Source organism: Carassius gibelio, chromosome A7 (assembly GCF_023724105.1).
Source record: "Carassius gibelio isolate Cgi1373 ecotype wild population from Czech Republic chromosome A7, carGib1.2-hapl.c, whole genome shotgun sequence".
Classification (NCBI taxonomy): domain Eukaryota; kingdom Metazoa; phylum Chordata; class Actinopteri; order Cypriniformes; family Cyprinidae; genus Carassius; species Carassius gibelio.
The window spans coordinates 27,776,239-27,782,806 of NC_068377.1; positions in this window are offsets into that span (position 1 = coordinate 27,776,239).

Sequence of the window (6,568 nt, forward strand, 5' to 3'; positions counted from 1 at the left end):
ACCCCTCAAGCCACTGGGTGGGGCCGGACAGACTCCAAATGTAGGCTGATGGAAAAGCTTGATTACTCTTGTCAAAGTGTGGGCAACAATGCCTCCCGTTGCTTTGTTTACCCGGCTTTTCAAAGGCATTTGTTCTTTGATAAGGCCCCGGAAACGGGCTCGCTGGTGGGGACCCATGGAAAAGAATACACTTTTTATCAATTGTGCTGGTCTTATCCCCCAGAGCGGCATGTCTGGGTGTGGGAATAGTGCTCGGTCCGTATGCTGCAGCGCAATGATAGCATTCACAGGCCAGGGCTGGAGAACAGGCTACATTCAGTCCAGAGAACCAAAGGCTCCACACTGGCCCATTGTACACAGATGGACAATATACTCTATATTTGGTTTAGCACAAAGAAACAAGGTTCGATGGAAAGGGCGCTGGTTGGGGGGGTTGGGTTGTCGGTGTTATGTGTGTAAGAGTGAGAGGTAGTCTAGGGGCGTTTGCTTGTGCTGTGTGTGTTTGAGGTGAGAGAGCGAGAGCGTGTGTGAGAAATGGGGAGAGGTAGAAGGAGAAAGCAGAGACACATATGTGTTTGCAAGACAAGTCATAGCTGTCATAATTCATTAATACGTAATTTAATGAGATAAGTGTAAATGGGAGAATCTGGTCTGATGGCCACCTTGGTAAATAACACATTCACAATAATCAATGACAAATATGGAAAGAAAAAGAATAAATTAAGATCTAAAATTAGCTACCACATCATATACATCCATTGATAAAAAAAAGTGTATTCTTTTTTAATTTAAATGACATAGGACTACTTACATAATTATTCAATAGTACATCAAACAATGTAATTATTTATATTTTTAAAAAAATTATACATTTTTAAATTCATCAGTATTACTTATAAACTTTGTTAAAAAATTTTATAATGATTTTTTTTTTATCTTGGTTCAATCTATAGACTATGCAAAACAAAACAGGAAGCGTGCACAATCAGAGCAGCATGTCGAATTGATCAGAGCCAGTAATTTGGGTTTGCTGTTTTGTATGGAAAGCATTAGTCTGGCACATGTGAGGCTGAGCACCTTCTCAAGCAAGAAGGAAAAAAAAAAAAAAACTTTGAGCCACCCACAGTGCATTGGGTAAATTAGTATTATGATTTTAACGGATAAATACCCGTTCCGCCTAATTAATCCCGTACATCACAGGGGGATATGACACCATGGGCCAAACAGATCAAGGAGTACACATCAAAGGTGCCACTGCTGTGAGGGTTCTACAGAGGCACAAAATCATTTTCTTGTTTATTTTTATGTGCAGATGGTCAATGATGCCACGGCAGAAGAATGCTGAGAAAAAGACAGTTAATTCCTCACGATGGACGGAGAGGACAGATCATCATCAGCCGGGCCTCTAATTAGGCTTCCTGTATTCAAAACCTCAGTCGTTAAATACAGCATTGGCTAAATCAATAGGACATGGCGCAAATACATTTGGTGTGTTGGTGGAAACAAATAATTATATGCAAAAAGCCAGCATTCGTATGATGATTTGATGCACGTTTATAGAGAGCATTTGGTCGGGTTTTAAAATGCAACAAATCTGATCTGGCTCCTAAATAAAAGGCTGAGTAGTCCATATTCAAAAACACCACCCCAACTCAAAGTGTAAATATTTATCACACCAATCACCTCCCTCTCATATTTGTCCTAATAAATCATTTCTGCTTCCTATTTAGTGCTTTCATTATGAGCCGTAATCTGCCTGAAAGCAGCTCTGCGCACTGGGGAGGACATGAAGGTCTGTTCTGAACATAGACAGAATTTGCCCAACATTATCCACACTAACATGCCACTGACATTAGAGCAGAGAGAGAGTTGACTTTCCTTTTGTCTGTAACAACAGTTTAATGCTAAATGACAGAAAGAGATGCAGGCTATTGTAAAAATTAAAAATAACAGACAAAAATTTATTCAAACTGCATTACAATTACACTTATTTTAGTTTCATAATTTTTTTATTGAAGAGTGGGAAAAAATCCTGTACACGTCTTATATACTGTAAAAAAATGTAATGTTTAGCTACAATAAAACTTTGAAAATGGTACAAATCCTGTCATATGCAAATAAACTGACCACTTTTAGGCTACAGTACTACTAAATATTGTAGAAACTTAATTTTCTTTAAAGTTGCTTTGTTATGATTTGTATCGTAAAAAGCGCTATGCAAATAAAGTTGAATTGAATTGAATTGACAGTGAACGTTTAGCAGTCATTTTTAGGGTTGTAGGGTGTACCCTACAACAAAAGGCCTCAAAATAGTCACTTACAAAATGAGAAAAGGGTGTTTCCTCAGAACCAGAGAGCGAGAGAGCGAGAGAGTGCCTTCTTATTTGACACAAATTGTCTGTGCACTCTAAAGAAAATGCAGTGTCCTGCCAAGCTGACCACATATTTACTGTTTACTGCTGGCTGTTGCACATGTGGTATTTGCATACGCTCTCTTCTCCCAGTTAAATCATCTGTGGTCCCTGGGTTTTTTTCTGACATACGCTGCATTGGCATTGCTGCAGCAGCTTACATTTTTCAAGCAAAGGCAGGCATTTGTATGAAATAATAATGACCATTTCATACATTTATATTTATGGGTCTCTGTTATGTTTCTTGTTTTTCCTTGTCTCGCTGCAGGAACAATGTTTGTCTATTTTTCACTCTCGGTTACAAGTAACAACACGAGCACAGTCCTGTCACGATCACCTGTCTTCTACTTCTTTTACTATTTTCCCGTCGTACACACTCAGACCCGCTCGCTCACACACTAGCATGTGCTTTCACTTTCTGCGCTGCTCTCAGCGCCTGTTCAGCGTTCTCCGATACGTGAGTGTGCTGGAGTGGAGAGAGTCTCTCCCACAAGACTCAAGCTGGAGTTATAATGAAGTGCTCAAAACACCTCCAGGAGAACTATTGATGAGATGGTCACATGGACTGTGACTGATGAACAATCGTAGATTTTAGAAATATCAGTGCAGCATTAGTAACCAATTCAAACAGATCATATTGAAAGCCAGAAAAAAATACATTTCTCACAATCATCAAAAATGTAATTTAGGTGCTTCAAGGGATAAAATATAGATTATGGTAAAATTTCACTAAATTGTTGATGAGAGAGAGAGAGAGAGAGAGAGAGAGAGAACTAAGACACCTTGTACAGTTTTGTTCAAAATAATAGCAGTACAATGTGACCAACCAGAATAATCAAGGTTTTTCGTATATTTTTTTTATTGCTACGTGGCAAACAAGTTACCAGTAGGTTCAGTAGATTCTCAGAAAACAAATGAGACCCAGCATTCATGATATGCACGCTCTTAAGGCTGTGCAATTGGGCAATTAGTTGAATTAGTTGAAAGGGGTGTGTTCAAAAAAATAGCAGTGTGGCATTCAATCACTGAGGTCATCAATTTTGTGAAGAAACAGGTGTGAATCAGGTGGCCCCTATTTAAGGATGAAGCCAACACTTGTTGAAAATGCATTTGAAAGCTGAGGAAAATGGGTCGTTCAAGACATTGTTCAGAAGAACAGCGTACTTTGATTAAAAAGTTGATTAGAGAGGGGAAAACCTATAAAGAGGTGCAAAAAATGATAGGCTGTTCAGCTAAAATGATCTCCAATGCCTTAAAATGGAGAGCAAAACCAGAGAGACGTGGAAGAAAACGGAAGACAACCATCAAAATGGATAGAAGAATAACCAGAATGGCAAAGGCTCAGCCAATGATCACCTCCAGGATGATCAAAGACAGTCTGGAGTTACCTGTAAGTACTGTGACAGTTAGAAGACGTCTGTGTGAAGCTAATCTATTTTCAAGAATCCCCCGCAAAGTCCCTCTGTTAAAAAAAAGGCATGTGCAGAAGAGGTTACAATTTGCCAAAGAACACATCAACTGGCCTAAAGAGAAATGGAGGAACATTTTGTGGACTGATGAGAGTAAAATTGTTCTTTTTGGGTCCAAGGGCCACAGGCAGTTTGTGAGACGACCCCCAAACTCTGAATTCAAGCCACAGTACACAGTGAAGACAGTGAAGCATGGAGGTCCAAGCATCATGATATGGGCATGTTTCTCCTACTATGGTGTTGGGCCTATTTATCGCATACCAGGGATCATGGATCAGTTTGCATATGTTAAAATACTTGAAGAGGTCATGTTGCCCTATGCTGAAGAGGACATGCCCTTGAAATGGTTGTTTCAACAAGACAATGACCCAAAACACAAACGGGCAAAGTCTTGGTTCCAAACCAACAAAATTAATGTTATGGAGTGGCCAGCCCAATCTCCAGACCTTAATCCAATTGAGAACTTGTGGGGTGATATCAAAAATGCTGTTTCTGAAGCAAAACCAAGAAATGTGAATGAATTGTGGAATGTTGTTAAAGAATCATGGAGTGGAATAACAGCTGAGAGGTGCCACAAGTTGGTTGACTCCATGCCACACAGATGTCAAGCAGTTTTAAAAAACTGTGGTCATACAACTAAATATTAGTTTAGTGATTCACAGGATTGCTAAATCCCAGAAAAAAAAAAATGTTTGTACAAAATAGTTATGAGTTTGTACAGTCAAAGGTAGACACTGCTATTTTTTTGAACACACCCCTTTCAACTAATTGCCCAATTGCACAGCCTTAAGAGCGTGCATATCATGAATGCTGGGTCTTGTTTGTTTTCTGACAATCTACTGAACCTACTGGTAACTTGTTTGCCACGTAGCAATAAAAAATATACTAAAAACCTTGATTATTCTGGTTAGTCACATTGTACTGCTATTATTTTGAACAATACTGTATTTCAGGAAAGCAGATGTCTGTTGGATCTTTTTTTTTCAACAGAAGTATCAATACAATTCATAAAAATAAATTAAAATGAATAAAAGACAAAAATGTGCCTTCAACAAAAAATATACTTTACTTATAATTACAATAACAATAAACATAACCAACACAACCTAATTTATGTTGGTTTATCAATAGATCTATCTGAAAAAGTTGGTAAATGGAAATAAGTGTACAGTCCAATAAAAAGATTCAGTATCTTTTTATAGGGTAAACTATTTTCACCATTTTGCGTTTCCATTTTTTTTATTTCTCCCATTCATTTTTCAGAAAGCGAAACATCTCAGAGGATGGCTCAGTCTTGATTATTTTCTTTGAATGGTTTATTTCTCTTTGCCTGCACTTTTTCCTCATGTGAATCATCTCATGTATGATGGGCCTTTCTAAAAACAGTCAAATTGACAAGTAAGGTTTTTTTTTTTTTTTTTACACAAGAATGACAGTGTATACACGGGTACATCTTACCCTACTCTTTCCCACACTAAAAAAGTCCACATAGCCATTTCAACATCTTGCTCGCACTCTAATTATTTATTGTTTAAGTCAAAATTAATTAAAAAGAGCCCACAAGATGAATCCTGCCTCTGCATCACAGAGTGAGACTTCTTCTCTGTTACATTAATTGCATCGGACGCTCCCAGTTTAGCGGGAGAGCAGCAGCATTTCGGTAGCATGTAGAACAAAGTAGGCTGCCATGTACTTTGCCTGAGGGGGCAAAGCTTTCATTGGCAGAGTGTGTGAGAATGCTAGACAATGAGCGTGAAGTCAGCTGACAGCCCCGTTCGCCTGAAGAACCTGCGCAGTCATCTAGTGTGACAGCACAGAAACTGAGAGCACAAAGCCATGTCTGGCACTCTCTGACAGTCTTTACTGAGGAAAGACACTGAGCTCTGCAGTGCACAGCTGTGAAGAGCACTGTAAATGGGAGGGAGGATGAAAAAGATCAATAATTATTGGTGTTTCAATGAGTCTGTTGTTGATTCTGGCTGTTTTCTAGTTGTGACATGTTGTTAAACCACAATAAAAACCTTTCGATATGGGAAACCAGCACCTCAGAGGAGAGACGCATGTGTTTTGAGGCTTCTTGTAAAGAAGCACAGAGGATGAGGAATACTGGGTGATGCTAGGCAGGGGCAGAAGTGACCGGGACAGAAGTCTTTGTCTAACTGACAGGTTTCATTGTATACTCAAAAATTGTAATCTTCTAAAATCTCTTACTTTTACTTCATTGGCCAAGAAATCAAATATACTGCTAGACAATAACCCATCATTTGTATTCCATAATATCCCCCCCCCCCATATTTCTCTAATGACAATTTTATAATTGGTTTATGATTAGGGCTGTCGTTTTATTAGTGTATTCATTTAATTAATTAGTTACAGAAAAATAAAGCAATTAAAATATTTTAATGTAGTTAACGCAGTCTAATGCAGGTTTGAAACACTCTGGGTTGTTTTTTTTTTTTGGGGGGGGGGGTGATTTAGTTTTCTCTTTTAGCTTGTTTGCTGTACACCTTGTCAAATAGCAGCTTTTAGGCTTTGCTCTGTTTTTTGTTATAAGTCAGAAATGACAAGGCAGCTTCCCACAACAGAAAGTCAATGGAGAGTGATGGATTATCAATATTTTAGATTTAGATGTATAATCATTATATTCTATTATAATATCATCTAAAATATATTAATACTTCTAGATCA